Here is a 17,437-nt window from a genome sequence, read left to right as displayed (position 1 = left end):
TGGTTTTCTATCGCCCATTTGCTTGCGACACAGGGAGGAGAGGGCGGGGCGGCGGGGGATTCTCTGGCTGGCTGGAGCAGCATCTAATAACCAACTCGCAAAATAAAACAAACCAACAAACATGAAAACACCAGACATTATGATACAGACTTATAATTTGCACCTTTGTTTTTTCAAAATTCTATACGTGAAAAGTGAGCGCGAGAGCCGGCGGTGCGCCTGCTCGCTGCTGAAGTCAAAGTAAACTTTGTTGTCATCTCCGCTACATACAGTCCAGGATATAGAGAGACGAGACGACGAGGCTCCAGTTACAGCAGTGCAAGTAAACAAACAATAAATATAAGAAGAGTAAGAAAATAAATATACACTTTAGGACTCGTGGTAATGGATCAATAACAATTTAAAATTTATAATTTACAGTTTGATGATTTAAAGTCTGACACACAACCCGTCGAAAGGGGAGGGGGGCCTGCTTCTTCCAAATAGAGCACATTTCATTCATAATGTTGTAAATCCAAGCCCATTATGTACTCATGATTTGAATACTGGGTTGTGTGAAATCTCAGAAATGCACCCTAGACAAAGTGAATCTGTCAACTAAGGTGTAGGTCTATTAGGTTATGTTGTGGCGATCCTCGGGTTGGGGGATGGGTGTTCATACTGGAGTGCAAAATTAAAACCAATGGAAGATGGACAAGAAAAGTTCAAAGCCATCAGGTGCTCAGTTTAGAAAAAAGAGAAAAGAAGAGGAGGAGAAACGAGCAAAAGATACAGGTAAGCAGACGTGTCACTGGATAATGGCAGGTCATCCTGAAACAATCAGAATCAGAATACTTTATTAATCCGTAAGGAAATAATGTGGATTACAGTTGCTCCAAGAAGAAATGGTAAAAATAGTAACAGACTAAAACAATACAGTATTACAGATTACAGATTTTACACATTTAAGAAATAGCACTAACATATATAGATCACTCAATTATAAATATCAAGGATTAACAGAGGTGATATTACAAATAAATATCAAGAAAATTAGTGAGAATATTCCAGACTAGAAAAGAGCGTGTGTTCAGCACAATATTAATTAGTCATTGTCAATTCTTTATTTGTCCTGTTCTCATTGTATGGCGACTTATGATGGCTGTTTGGTAGCCGTTTGCATACAATGCATGCTCTCGCTCTCTTCATGTATGTGTGTGTTTCTCTGGTGAAATTCCAACAAGTTTTATGTCAATGTACAATCCATAATATGTTTTGTGTGTGTGTGTGTGTGTGTGTGTGTGTGGTGGTGGTGGTGGTGGTGGTGGTGGGGGGTTGCCAGAGGGAGTGTTCGCCCAGGGCGCCAAACAGGCTAGGACCGCCACTGCGTTTGTTGATAGTAACGCCATGTGATTCAGCTAATGAAAAAAGGATTTCATCATTTGTGAAGCCAAGCTGAAATACACCTAAAACAATGTCTAGAATGTGAAATGTTGCTATAATGGTGCTACTTGAAGCCTGAAAACGATCTCCCATAAAAAAAAAAAAACGAGCAAACAGCAGTAGCAGATGTCCTGACTGGGTTCTACGTTAGCATTTAGATCCCTCCAGGATTTTGTGCACACGGTTTAGGTAAAAATGAAAAAGGTTGAGGTTTTACATTTAGTTCAGTATTACCTGTTGCCTGTGTCCTTGTCTTTTGGGAAAATACTTTACACAAGTAATGGCTCAAAGAGGATTCCTTTTTTTTTTACTGTGCTGCAATTGATTACCAGATTATTTGTGCCAATAATTAGTGTCAACTAATTTTTATTCAATCTCCACATAGGATATGCTTGTGAAGATGGAATATGGGGGAGAGCAGAAGTGCGTTGAAGTTCCACAAAGTGATGCATGAAGGACATGCATATTGTATTGAAGAAATAAGTGATGAGACTGCTGTTATTTGCATTTACCAGCTCACCTATGTCACACCTTTTGATAAACAAAATTCTAATGAAAGTGAGAACATGTACACTGTTACATCTTTCAGAAAATGTTTTGACATTGTGGTGCACAGTTCAGAATAAAAGTTTTTCAAAAACCATTGCGTCTTTTTAGTAAATGTTTATTTCCAAAATAAATTTCTAGAAGTTCAGAACAGTAAAATTCCTGCTTTTTAGAATTAATTAGAAGATAACTCTTACGTAGTTAAACTAAAATACTCTTTGAGAGTTAATATATAAACTCTTAACACCTAGTTAGCATTAGTAAGTGTTAAATTATCAACTCCAGACAGATTTGGTGTTTAACACTAAATCAGAGTTAACATACCAACTCTCCAAAAAGAGTTAAATTAACACTCTCTGGTGTGGACCTATATAGACACTTTAATAGTGTTGAAATCAAATCTAACAGTGTTAATTTGGACATGCTGGATTTGCTGTGTAGACATGACAGTCAACACCAAAAGTTCAGATGTTTTTCATAGTGCTGTTAAAAATGTATTTTTTAATTTCATATAAAAATAATTGTTTAACACAATTAATGTTGAGCATGGGCAACATACTGAACTTAGAGGATATAAGTCCATTTTAATTCATGTATGTAAACTACATTTTATAACCACATTTGAAAAATGCTTCATTTGTTATCTCTGCTGAATAACTCATTTATTTATGAAGGTATTTGGATTTCTTATGAACCCTGAGTGTTTTATTTGGTATATTAAAAAAAAAATATTGAAAACAATTGTCATGTAGACCTGATGCTTGGTGGATCTTTCCTTATTTTATGTTTTCTTGACCATACAACACATACAGACACATGCAGATAACCAAGTAAAGAATGGCCAAACTCATTTTCATGGTTAGCATCGGCATTTTGGAGAAGCAACAACTTTTCAAACATTGTTCAAAACTGAAGTTCATGCATTATTTCACAAGCCTTGTGAATTTCAAAACACATCAGTGTTTGTTAAAACCTCACCAGCCTTGCTAAAACATAAATATTTCCTGGTTCTGTTCAAACCGTTCTACAGCTCTTCTTCCATTTGACCTTTAGGTCAAAATCCCCAAACTATTTCATGTAGGAAAACACAAGCACCAAACTATACTTACATTTCCAGATCTAAGGGAAAATAAATAAAGAAAAATAAAATGAAACACATACATACACATTTATGAAAGCATCAAATTTAAAAATATTTAAAGGTCTTTTTTTCTTTTAGAACATGTTGTTTTGTGTACAGTTTGGTCACGTAAGGATATGTAATCAACTTTTGTGTAAACAGGTTATATTTAAAGTATTTACTGTTCTCAAAAGTCAAACTAGGTTGAAAAAAGAAGTGCACATCTAAGCCTGTGACTGGCAGATAAAGACATTATCATGGTATCATCAATTAGCCAACAGCCTTACTCATACTCTGAAGAAGGAAAATCTTTCAAAACTGAAGTTCAAACATTATTTCACAAGATGTATGGTTTACTGCCTAACCCAGTATGCCCAATTGTGTCTACCATGTGCAATATTTTTGAATTCCTGATCATTATTTAACTTTAATTTCTCCTTCATTGTTAAAACCCTGCAAAAATGAAAAAAATAATTGTACAGCTTTTAAAAAAAATAAACCAATTAAATTACATTAGTTAGAAAACTGTCTCATACTGCAATAAATTTAATGACATTTCTCTCATAAGAACTTGAGGTACAAAGTATTGATGGAGTTTATTTTTAAATAAAAGTAAAACTTAAAGAAAGACTGAAAATAACACTGATGAACAAGTATCTGTCAAGTGTTGCTGTGGGAGCTGATTATTGTGGACCCAAATCTGAAAGACACATCGACAGCGCGCCTTATAATTCAGTGAACCTTGTGGTCCGAAAAATATGGTATTATTATGATATTCTTCTTGGGAGAGACGATGAGGTCCTGCAGTCTCCCCTGTAGATCTTCTCCTCCACTCCATTCACATCTGACCTCATGTTGTGGCACGTGGGGCATACATCACCAGATTCATCATAGATTCATCTGGTACCACCGACATGGGTAAAAACTGTGATTTTGATTTACCACTTTCTTTCTTTCTTTTGATATTCTATAACAATATATGTATCTATCTATCTATCTATATATATATATATATATATATATATATATATATATATATATATATATATATGCACTGTATTCTTCTTTTTAACGGAAATTAAAGTGTACAGGTTATTTTGTTCTTACACCCAACTACAGTACACATGGTTCATGGTTTCATTTAATGATTTTTTTTTTGTGGTGTGTACAGGAAAAAGCTGCATAAATGATATATGCTGTCACTATTGACACCACTTTTGTCTGGGTCTGAAAAAGAAGATTCCTGGTCTTTCATGAAAAGCACGGTCCATCGGACAAAGAAGCAAATAATGTCATCAACTCCCTGAACTGTCTTTTCACCTTTTTACATCTTTACTTTTTTCTTTTGCTGTAATGTTACATAATAAATGAAGCAACAAGTGACACAAACTGGAGTGGACTGGATCGTCTCTTTTAACAGCAAACAGTATTCATTTCTGTTCTTATTATCGCCATCATTAAACTCTTAAGCATTAGATCAAAATGGTCCCTGAGTCTTTGACACATGTTACTTTTTCATTCGTGTAGATGAAAACATTAAATACATTTTTCATGTCTCTTAATTTTTAAATACCTAAAACGAAAATAACACGTCTGACCTGCTAATATCTGATTGAACTCAAAGCATTTACTGAAGGAGATCCTACACAATATCCAGAATAAAGTATTAATATTATGTTGGTCTGATGATAATTTCCAGAATACATCTTAGCTACTGTTTGATATGTAAGTATATAGAAGAGATGGTAAAAGGAAAATGATTGATAAAATACCTTTTAAAAAGGACACATTTTACTTTAGTCTTCATTGATTCAAATACATTCTTGTCAGATTTGCTTGACTGATTTTTATTGCGTAGTACAATCATTTAATTATACTAAATAGAATGAACAGAAAAACAAAAGGATATAGATTCTCTTGTCCTTCTTGTTACTTTTTCCATAAAGAACTAATAAGTTCATTTTGATTGACTACACACAACTTAAAAACAATAAGATGCCATGTTTTGCCTTTTCTCCTGTTCTTTTTAGTCCCTAATGTTGGAATGTATTTTTTTTTTATCTTTAAGGCTACATACCTCATAATTGGCATGACACATTTGTTTTATCCTTTAGTGCACACAGGGTATTGTAGAGAGGTTTTGGTAGTCTGAACGTTCTGATACTAACACAGAAAAAAGCCCCTTCTCTGAGGAAACAGGTTAGAGAAGCTCTCTTTCCTTTTCCTTTCCCCCTCCCGATCTCTTCATGCAGGCCTGACCAGAGGGCAAGAGGTGGTTGCAATGGTAATGGTCTGTTAGGAGAAGGACCAAATGCAGACATTAGAGGAACAAAACTGTAATTTAACAAAAGGAGAGCCATTTATTTGTGGCTGGTAATTTAAAAAAGCAGATGGACCCTAAGGCAGAATTAACTGTGAAGTCAGAGCCCAACACACATACACAAGTCCACGGGTGCCAGCACATTTATTTCGTTAACAATGTTCACTGTGGTTTCAGCACAAACGCAAGGGACTCAGACAATCCCGCTCCGCTGTCACATCCACTCACCACCCTCCTCGACTGTCACTGCAACATAAAAAGAGTCACAATCAATCACTCGTCCCTAGCACACCTGTTCATCCCGCCTCTGCGCCGCCCTGGGAGCTCACTGCGTCACCCCTCCCCTGCAGCCAGTCAGTGACCACATCCATGCCACACTAGCTATTTAATTCAATTTTCAATTAAATTAAATATTATTTATCCAGCGCCAAATCATAACACAACACCTCAAAGCGCTTTATATTGTAGGGTAGACCCTACAATAATACATACAGAGAAAAACCCAACAATCATATGACCTCCTATGAGCAAACACTTTGGCGACAGTTGGAAGGAAAAACTCCCTTTTATCAGGAATAAATGTCCGGCAGAACATTAATAACAGGTGTGATTCAATGCAGAGAGGTCTATTAACACATAGTGAGTGAGAAAGGTGACTTAAGAAGAAATACTCAGTGCATTATGGGAATCTCCCAGCAGCCTACACCTACACAACTAAGGGAGGATTCAGGGTCACCTGGTCCAGCCCTAACTATATGCTTTAGCAAAAAGGAAAGTTTTAAGCCTAATCTTAAAAGTAGAGATAGTGTCTGTCTCCCGAATACAAACTGGAAGCTGGTTCCACAGAAGAGGAGCCTGAAAACTGAAGGCGCTGCCTCCCATTCTACTTTTAAATACTCTAGGAACAACAAGTAGGCCTGCAGTGCGAGAGCGAAGTGCTCTAATAGGGTGATATGGTACTACAAGGTCATTAAGATAAGATGGGGTCTGATTACTTAAGACCTTGTATGTGAGGAGCAGGATTTTGAATTCAATTATGGATTTAACAGGAAGCCAATGAAGGGAAGTCAAAACAGGAGAAATATGCTCTCTCTTTCTAGTCCCTGTCAGGACTCTTGCTGCAGCATTTTTGGATTAACTGAAGGCTTTCAGGGAGGTTTTAGGACATCCTGATAATAATGAATTACAGTAGTCCAGCCTAGAAGTAATAAATGCATGAACTAGTTTTTCAGCGTCACTCTGAGACAGGATATTTCTAACTTTAGAGATGTTGTGCAAATGGAAGAACGCAGTCTTACATATTTGTTTAATATGTGCATTGAAGGACATATCCTGGTCAAAAATGACTCTAAGGTCAGCGTTACTGGAGGCCAAGGTAATGCCATCTAGAATAAAAATCTGGTTAGATACCATATTTTTAAGATTTTCAGGGCCGAGTGCAATAACCTCAGTTTTATCTGAATTTAGAAGCAGAAAATTAGAAACCCCAAAATATCTATACCTGCAATGCTATCCATACTTCGCCAATTTGGCCAGTTTTCAGGATACAAGCTCAACCTACAGGGAGTGCAGAATTATTAGGCAAGTTGTATTTTTGAGGAATAATTTTATTATTGAACAACAACCATGTTCTCAATGAACCCAAAAAACTCATTAATATCAAAGCTGAATGTTTTTGGAAGTAGTTTTTAGTTTGTTTTTAGTTTTAGCTATTTTAGGGGGATATCTGTGTGTGCAGGTGACTATTACTGTGCATAATTATTAGGCAACTTAACAAAAAACAAATATATACCCATTTCAATGATTTATTTTTACCTATGAAACAAATATAACATCTCCACATTCACAAATATACATTTCTGACATTCAAAAACAAAACAAAAACAAATCAGCGACCAATATAGCCACCTTTCTTTGCAAGGACACTCAAAAGCCTGCCATCCATGGATTCTGTCAGTGTTTTGATCTGTTCACCATCAACATTGCGTGCAGCAGCAACCACAGCCTCCCAGACACTGTTCAGAGAGGTGTACTGTTTTCCCTCCTTGTAAATCTCACATTTGATGATGGACCACAGGTTCTCAATGGGGTTCAGATCAGGTGAACAAGGTGGCCATGTCATTAGTTTTTCTTCTTTTATACCCTTTCTTCCCAGCCACGCTGTGGAGTACTTGGACGCGTGTGATGGAGCATTGTCCTGCATGAAAATCATGTTTTTCTTGAAGGATGCAGACTTCTTCCTGCTTCCACTGCTTGAAGAAGGTGTCTTCCAGAAACTGGCAGTAGGACTGGGAGTTGAGCTTGACTCCATCCTCAACCCGAAAAGGCCCCACAAGCTCATCTTTGATGATACCAGCCCAAACCAGTACTCCACCTCCACCTTGCTGCCGTCTGAGTCGGACTGGAGCTCTCTGCCCTTTACCAATCCAGCCACGGGCCCATCCATCTGGCCCATCAAGACTCACTCTCATTTCATCAGTCCATAAAACCTTAGAAAAATCAGTCTTGAGATATTTCTTGGCCCAGTCTTGACGTTTCAGCTTGTGTGTCTTGTTCAGTGGTGGTCGTCTTTCAGCCTTTCTTACCTTGGCCATGTCTCTGAGTATTGCACACCTTGTGCTTTTGGGCACTCCAGTGATGTTGCAGCTCTGAAATATGGCCAAACTGGTGGCAAGTGGCATCTTGGCAACTGCACGCTTGACTTTTCTCAGTTCATGGGCAGTTATTTTGCGCCTTGGTTTTTCCACACGCTTCTTGCGACCCTGTTGACTATTTTGAATGAAACGCTTGATTGTTCGATGATCACGCTTCAGAAGCTTTGCAATTTTGAGACTGCTGCATCCCTCTGCAAGATATCTCACTATTTTTGACTTTTCTGAGCCTGTCAAGTCCTTCTTTTGACCCATTTTGCCAAAGGAAAGGACGTTGCCTAATAATTATGCACACCTGATATACGGTGTTGATGTCATTAGACCACACCCCTTCTCATTACAGAGATGCACATCACCTAATATGCTTAATTGGTAGTAGGCTTTCGAGCCTATACAGCTTGGAGTACGACAACATGCATGAAGAGGATGATGTGGACAAAATACTCATTTGCCTAATAATTCTGCACTCCCTGTATATAAAAGTGAGTTATTTCCTGTGGATGGAGGGGCATCAGTGTATGACTATACTACCCTCCCCTTTAAAATAGCAGGAAATCAATTTCCATATCTAGGTGTAACAATTACAAGGAAGCATAATTGTCTCTTCAATGCAAACCTCCTTCCTCTTTTAAATAATACAAAAAAACATCTAGCACAGTGGTCCCCTCTCTCCACCTCTTTGGTGGGATGAATCAACTCAATCAAAATGAATATACTTCTTAAATTTTTGTATCTCTTCCAATTGTTACCAATATTTATCCCCAAATCCTTCTTTGATTCCTTGGACTCAATTATCTCATCTTATATATGGAGAGGTAAACACCCTCGATTGAACAAGGCTCAACTACAAAAACCCAAGAGTTGTGGAGGCCTGGCACTGCCTAACTTTCGATATTACTATTGGGCAGCAAATGTGCACTACATTATATCTTGGTTTTACTTCCCAATCAAAGGTAATTGCCCGTCCTGGGTGCTCATGGAGCTGAACTCAACCACAGGCTCTTCTGTCCTGGCCCTGATTGGATCTTCACTCCCCCTTCCCCCGAACAAGACAATCGATAATTCAGTTGTCTGGCACACGGTGAGAGTGTGGGCTCAGATGAGGAGGTGTTTTGGATTAACAGGCTTCTCCCTTCGGAGTCCAATTTTCTCCAACCCTTTTTTCAGCCATCATTATCTGATCCTACATTTTGAGAATGGCATGACAGGGGCATTACTGTGTTTCAATGATCTGTTTTTTGACAGCTTTCTGAAAAGTTTAATCTCCCACATACACATCTTTTCAGATATCTGCAGATCAGACAATTCCTCCAATCTCAGATTCCAAACTTCCCAGTAGCACCAGCTGCAAGCCCAGGGGATATGCTCCTTACTCTAGTTCCAACACATAAAGGGTTTATCTCTCTTATCTATGACAGGCTGGTGAGCATGAACGGTTCTTCGATAGATCGGATTAAAACGGCCTGGGAACAAGATTTAAATCGGTCATTGTCTATGGATACATTGGACTTAATACTCAAGTTAGTTAACTCCACATCCCTATGTGTCTCCGCCACTGTCTTTTACAATTTAAGGTTGTGCATAGGTTCCATCTTTCCAAAGTTAAACTATCTCGTATGTATCCGAATGTTGACCCTACTTGTGATAAGTGTGGGAGTGCAGAGGCGTCCCTTATCCATATGTTCTGGGTATGCCCTAGCCTTGAAGGATTCTGGAGATCCTAATCCATTAGTTGCGCTTTTTGGCACCACTGGGGAGGCTGATGCACGGTTGAGCTCGTCACAGCGTTCTGCTTTGTCCTGCTGAATCTGCAATATTTTGTGTCTGTGTGTGTGTTTTGTTTCTGTTTTGTTTCTTTTTTTTCTTGCTTTGTTTGTTTGTTGGTTTGTTTTTTCCTACTTGGCCTGATGGATAGGGGTAATAAGTGGTATGGCTAGGCGGTAAACTGATAAAAGCAATTATAAGATATGTGAGTGTGTCATTAATGTGTATTCTAGTATTTCAGTTTAAACAATCACTGTGAAAATTACGTGTTTGTTGTTTAATAATTCAGCATGTATTTGTTTTTCTTTATTGCTTCAATTCAATAAAAATATCTGTGAGAAAAAAAAACTTTGTTTTGTATGTTACATTAAACATGATTAGCTGTTACCCTGGTAACACTGCTAAAATTTGAACATTCAAAGACCTGTGTAAGCCTGTCAAAATCATTACTGTCAAGTTTGAAAAGTGAGGGTACAATTATTTCCCTGATCAATAAATACACCAATTATTCTATCTATTTAATGTCAGAACCAGAATTTTCTAGAGCAGAGAGCTCTTCTTCCATTTGACCATACGATCAAAATCCCCCAAGTTTTTTTTCCCTGTTTTCAAATGTCAAATTTAACCCTTTTTGACATTTGAGAGCAATATGTGAGAATGGATGATATGGATGATAAAGTGCAAAAGAACTGAGGCTAAAACCACATGTCAGACCTCAAGTCATTCTCATAGAGGAAGTGGAAATAATGGTTCGCTGCCTTTCTATGTCTTGTTTCATGGCCTCACTGAACCACAGCCTTGGCCTGTAGGTAGATGTCAGCTTCTTCATGAGTCCTACAAGCAAACCAAGTCTGATCAGACTTTTTTAAGCTTTCTTCACCTCAATCAAACAAAAACCTCAATCAAAACAGTCTGCGCTGACTCTGATCTCATCGTCATTGAGTGATTTTTAATCACACTCTGTCTATGCTCTCAACCAGGAAAAATGTGATTACCGACAAAATTTTGAACTACCTGAACCAATTAAACTACCCCTTAAATTACATGATTCATTTAGGAGCGTGTGTGTGAAAAAAATGTATGACAACATTAATACAACACAGCCTCCAGTTTTTAAATAAACATAGTGCTGTTAACAGCAGATGATGATTTATGTCATACTTCAGCATGGAGCTACACTAACACTGCGATTTCACGCGGAAATCAAACAAACAGTTGGAGCTCTAACTGAGTCAGTCAGCTCAGGTGGATGCTCGCTTTTCTTCATTGCAGCCACCAGTACTCCTTTAGCTGCTTTAGACAAACTCGGTAACTCATTACCACACTTAAACACACACATGCAAAAAAAACACATTATCACAAATCATTTCTACCTGTCAGAACTCCTTTTTTGCCTCCTATTAATATCAGAAAGCCTTCCAGGAAAAGAGAGTACAGGCAATTTTATTGTATGTCTTAGTTTAGATTAGATTTTTTAAATAAAATTTTAAGTATTGAAGTATTTTTTTGTCTGAGTACTCAATTATTCAGTGGAATAATCAATAGAATACTCAATTGCAAAAATAATTGATAACAGAAGCCCTATAATGATTATTAGCCAAGCTGTCTTAATCATTTATAGACTTTGCAGAAGTGTCGACGAGTTACATGGTAATTTTCACATCTGAAAACAGGAAAAGGGAAAAATAAAAGAATAAAAATTATTTCAGTACAGGCATGAAGTGACAAAAAATGCTAATGATTATTTAAAAGCAGTACAAAATGCCTGAGAGCCTTAGTGAAGTTATTTCCAGTATAACTGAAATTCTACTTGATGCCTTGTTTTGCTCCACTTTAGTAGAGGCATTTTCCCCTAAATGGATTAAGGAAGAATGCAAAGTGAAGCATAAAAATTCACCAGAATGCACAAAATTAGTTGTTAAAATCTATCAGAATCATAATTTCACCTTGGAGGTTTTCAGTCCGTAGACAACAAAGGAGGAACAAGCTCGGTAAAAGTTATGCTTTTAATACAGCAAAGTGGTCTCTGTCTATCTGACAGTTTAGGCAAGCATCCATCTGCATTACATCTCAGTACGAATATATTTAATAGGTACTGTTAAGGTTTTCAGAAAAAAAATGGCTCTAATGCAGTAACTGTACAAAATTTGAACTGTTTATTATAAAAGTTATGCAATGTGTGGAGCACAGTTGGTCCAGAGATCAGAGTATACTTAGGAGAGGGTGTGCTGGTAGATCCACATTTTATCCAGGAGGTAAATCCAGAAAGACAGTCAAATAAAAGTATCTGGGAACCAAGAGTCAGAGATGCCTCTTTCACAAATTATACAAGCACTTAGTTGTACTTGTATTTGTAGACATGTAAAAATGAAATCAAAGCACATGCATGATTACGGCAGTATAAGATATATATAGACTTAAGGTGCATTTTACTGCTTTTAAATCTCAAAATGGTTCAAATTTAAACCACTTTTACAGTACGTGAGTATTACCATGCAAAGCATAAAAGTAGAGCATATCTTCGTGGCAGCTAAACTCATTATCATGGAATCATCAATTAGCCAACAGCCTGAGTAACATTCTGAAGAAGGAAGAGCTTTCAAAACTGAAGTTAAGAAATTATTTCACAAGAATTATATTTCATGCCTAACTTAGTATGTTGAGTTGTGTCCACCATGTAAACATAAATGTTTGTGAATGCCTGATCAGTGTTAAAATTACTTCATCTTTGATCTTATAAATAGGGAAATGGAAAAGCTGCTAAAATAAAACTTTTCTGTTTTAATCTTAGAGAAACTACTTTTATAACCACATTTGAATAAAATATTTCATTTGTTATCTGGCTGAATAATACATTCATCCATGAAGGCATTTGGACTTCTGGATCAATGCTGATGTTGGGATCATGCCATATAAAGACAGACAAATTGATTTGTAGTTGTTTGCTTTTTATGTCAACATAAAGACAAAGGGATCCTAAAAGGAGTTGCAGTGGTGAAATAAATGATAAAGTGTGCATATCAGATCTAGAAAGTCATTCTCATAGAGGAGGTGTTAAAAAAAAAAGCTTGTAACTTTTCTGTCTTTTTCCATGGCCTTGCTGAGTCACAGCCTGCTTGGCTCTTAGGTACCTGTCAGCTGCTTTATGAGTCCTATACTCCAACCTGACACATGAATAAGGTTGAAATTTGATGATGCTGTTGTGCTTTAATATCATGGTGAAAGTGAACTGACCATAATTGTAAATTCAATTCAATAAAAACTTTATTGATCCCGAAGGTTGGCCCCGAAGGAAATTGGGTTAAGGCTGCCGGCCTTGTCAGCGCCATCTTCCCCTTGCGACCATACAGACATTACACAAACATCACATGGGGAAGACAGGTCAGAGAGGTACAACAATGGAAGATGCACAACATGAGGAAAGACGAGGAGAAAAAAGAGCTCTCCCCAGACTGAGCTCCAACAGGGAGACGAGTTTGAGAACAGAAAAAAAAACACCTCAGCACATGAATCATCACATCTCACAACATAGAAGACATAAGCTTCGAAGGCATTTGGAGGGGGTGGGGGGTGAGTGTAGGTCTGTGTCAGTGTACATGCGTATGTTTGCGTGTGTGTTCATACAAATGACTATGAAGGCTGAGGTTAAAGGAATGGCCCAAAAACACTCCTCACCCTTGGAGCAGGGAGAAGTGAAGGGTGCTCAGTCTCTAGGGAGGTGAGCTTAGTAAAAGAAAATATAGTCTTTGAATCTCGAAAAGGGAGCAAGGTGCACAGCATCAGAATCCAGGAGCTGTGTAGGACATACAGTGTAGGATGTATGGGGCTGCCTGTTTTGCTATCAGGTTTAACACGTCCTCATTTGGGAAGCTGGAAGTGATGGCAGCGATGAGCAAGCAAACTGCAACATAGATGATGAGGAGTGTTCCAGGGGTGAAGCAGTAATGAAAGTAATTAAATCGAACAAGAACTGGAGCAATTCTAAATATTTAAATATTGGCTAACCAAGTAATACATAACCTGCAGGAACACAACATAATGAAAAAAAATACAAACAGGCCACAGGAAAGACAATAATAAATAAAAAAGAAGCTGACAACCCCACGCACCAAAGAGACAAGGAACAAAACCTAAACATTCGGAGCCTGTTTGTGGAAGCATGAGCAGAGAAGCCCCTACCTCCCCCTCACTAGCTGCCTCGTCTAGATTTTCCAAGGGAAGACCAAAGCATCATGACTTTAACATGGTTGTTATTTTTTGTTTCTTAAAAGACATATTCAATCCTAATTAAATACATCAAATGTTTCGTTGTACTCTAGGGAACCGCTTTATGAACGAGTCAATAAGTAAAATTAAGTGGGCAGCCGAAAGGAGAAGAGGTTAGTATGAGGCAATTATTTTGGTGAAGAAAGAAAGAGATGCTGTGAAAGTCTGACCAGCATGAATCACATGACACGTGGTCGGTTTTTCAAAGTTAGTTCCTAGTTTTGAAGCACCAAAGAAACAGTACATAAGCACTGATCTTAGAGCTGTTCAGCACCTTCTCATTGGAAGGCTGGAGCTACCAGTCGGTGCTGAGAAGAAATCTGTTTTACAAATATTCAACATATACTCCAAAAGGTCTGCTACAAAATCTATTCTGTCTTTTTTTTAATTGAATGATGTCTTGATGTCTTCTGTTTTTCACAGACATACTATACATTGCAATGAAGCTGGTGACTGTGTCTGCACTTCTTTGTGCAATGATCACTCTGATCATTGCTGCTGGTGAGTGTTGCAGTCTAACGTACATAATGTGCATATGTTTGAACTAATCATACAAATAACAGTATGAATATAATTGTCAACTTTGATGGTTAAATGTTTTACTTTGTCCTGCTTTTCCAGATGAAGGTGGGACAGAGGCAAAGCAATCAGGTTGGTCAACATTTTCAGGATTTTCACTGAAATTAATCACATTTCTGTGACACTGAACAGAAGAGCATCACATCAATATCCTGCTTATGTGAAGTTAAATCTTCAGCACAAAGTTGTTTTGAGGCCCTGGAGAGAAAATATTTCCAGAAATGTTACATATAACCAATATGTTAAAATACACCAACAAATATGTACACTTTAAAAATCCTTAATTATTTTTACTCAAGTATTATTTCCTTGTCATCAGAAGAACGTCTTGTTGAGAAGAGAGGGTATTGGTACAAGTATCGGGGTTGGTATAAGTATGGTAACAGATACTACCGCTATTTTCCCTATCGTTTGGATTGGGCTCATGCTCAGGTAAAAACAGTGATTTGGATTTTTTCATTTGTCCCATCTCTGTTAATTCCCTTTAATATTTTATAAAGTCCAGCTTGGTTAAATCGCTTTTTTTTTCTTTGAAATTTCTGGTGTCTGTTGATCTGCACTACAGAGATACTGTCAGTCCATGCATGCAAACCTGGCATCTGTACGCAACCTCAGGGAGTACCGGGTGATTTAAAGTGTCATATATCGTGCCACTCACAGTTACCCAATTACATGGCTTGGAGGCTCTGATGCTCAGAAGGTATATTACTGATCATGAAACAAAGGCTTGCATATCAAGCATTTTACTTTGATAATATTCTATTTATGTACATAGTTTTAAATGCATTATTGTCCATTTTGTTCTGTTTTATAGGAGGGTTATTGGTTTTGGATCGATGGAACTCCTTTCAGTTTTACGTACTGGTGTCGTGGAGAGCCTAACAATGGTCGCCGCAGTGAGCACTGCATGCACATGAACTGGTCAAGTAAGTATATGAATAAAGTGTAATGCTGATGTTGGGGGTATCCAGACTTGTTTGGTGTGTCAAATACTTACACTGGTTGTTTCAGTTCAAAATAACAGTATCTTTCAGTTAATATTACATAACAAAACATTGTGGTATTTCATTAAATATGAATATATATGTATATATCAAATGATATCTATATATTTATGTATTTATATATGTTGTGAAACTATAGTCAAAAGGTGGTTTGCTGTCATAAAAAACGAAATCTTATCCTCAGTACAAATAAGTATGTGTTCATGTTATCATGATTTCACTTAATGTTGGTTTTTGGTGCTTAAAGGACACAATTGCATGAACGATATCCACTGTCACTACCGATACCCATATGTCTGCGTCCGGAAAAGAAGATAATTCCTGGCATGATGGCATGGTTCACTGGACAAAGAAGCAAATGATCTCATATACCCCCCTTGAAAAATCCCATTTTACATCTTTACTTCTTTTTCTTTGTTGTAACGCTATATAAGGAACGACACGACAAGTGACATAAAGTCGTTTTCTCTTTCTTTTTTTTTTTTTTTTTTTTTTTTTTTTTTTTGTGTCCCGTTTGGATCTTTAGCCATCAGAATTGTTGTCTTAAGGCCAAGAAAGATGCCAAGCGGATTTATTTTACCAAGTGGATCATCATGGCCTTGCCATATTGGTCCATTTGATTGACCTTTATTATAATTATGTATTTATTTTATTTTCGGTTGCTACAAACGGGACAGACGTGACTGGGGGATAGGACAGGGAGAAAGAATGAAAGAAAGAGAGGGAGAGAAAGAAAACCAAAGGGGAGAAGAGACGGTGAGAAGGGGGGGAAGAAAGGAAAAAACAAACAAACAAACAAAACGCCTGGATCACCTGTATGGAGAAAAAAAACAGAAGAGAAAGCAAACAACAAAGAGCAACATAATAAAAACAGCACCATCACAATAAACTAGCTAGCAGTAGATAACAGTAGATACTAAATAATAAACGATATTGTGCAGCACGCAAGATAGACAGCGCACAATGTGCTTTGAGGCAGCAGCCAAGAAAGGTGTAGTCCGCGTCTGTGAACACCCGTGTGTACACCTGTGTGCATACCTGTGTGGATCAGCATGCTTGTATTCCAAAGGTTTCTCCATGTAACGATCTGCTAGGGAGTGTGGGGAGCCATAGCCCCGTCCACCAGGGTATGAAGCAGGTATGGAGGAGATCCAGGCCCCAGATATCCAGAGGCCCCAGAGTACAAGGACCCGAGGAGGACCACCAAAGGGGGGGGGAACCGTGCCACCCTCCTGGGAAGAGCTGAGTAGAGCCCCAAACGAGAGGTCACCCCGCAGCTACGGAGCAGAGGCCAGAGGGGGTTGCAGTGGCATGCCCGCGGGCTCCGCCGGCAGCCAGCTGTGCCAGAGAGGACCGAGCTTCAGGCCCAGAGGCCAGAGGCCTGAGGGCATCCCACCCCCCGGAAGGAGCCCAGCTGGGCCACAGGCGCCCGGCCCCGCCAATCGGCCACCAGGAGTGAGCCGGTACATGCATGAGCGCCCAGCCCCAGATGACAAGGACCACCAACACACCAACGTCTAAGGGCATCAGCCACCGGCAGGGAGTGTGGTGAGGGGAGATAGGCCTCCGTACTTTAGAGGGCCTGAGATGTACCCAGAGAGGTTGAGTCTAAGACCCAACCTGACATATAGACACAGACAAACAGGCACACGCGGACACAGACGTGCATTCCCACCCCCATATGCACAACCAAATACTCGGCACTCACCCAACGTGTAGACAGACACAAATAGACACTGCACAGACAGTCGCACTCCCCAAACAT

The 17,437-nt window shown here is 38.5% G+C and overlaps 1 pseudogene; it reads left to right on the top strand.

Annotated features, from left to right (window-relative positions):
• The first annotated feature begins 14,416 nt into the window (after nucleotides 1-14,416).
• Nucleotides 14,417-16,117, top strand: LOC146390077 (ladderlectin-like; annotated as a pseudogene).
• The last annotated feature ends 1,320 nt before the right edge of the window (nucleotides 16,118-17,437 follow it).

The sequence above is a fragment of the Perissodus microlepis genome, chromosome 3 (genome assembly GCF_051167445.1).
Source record: "Perissodus microlepis isolate ML-2025 ecotype Zambia chromosome 3, ASM5116744v1, whole genome shotgun sequence".
NCBI lineage: Eukaryota > Metazoa > Chordata > Actinopteri > Cichliformes > Cichlidae > Perissodus > Perissodus microlepis.
Note: the sequence above shows the minus strand (reverse complement) of the source record. Positions and strands in the feature narration are given on the sequence as shown.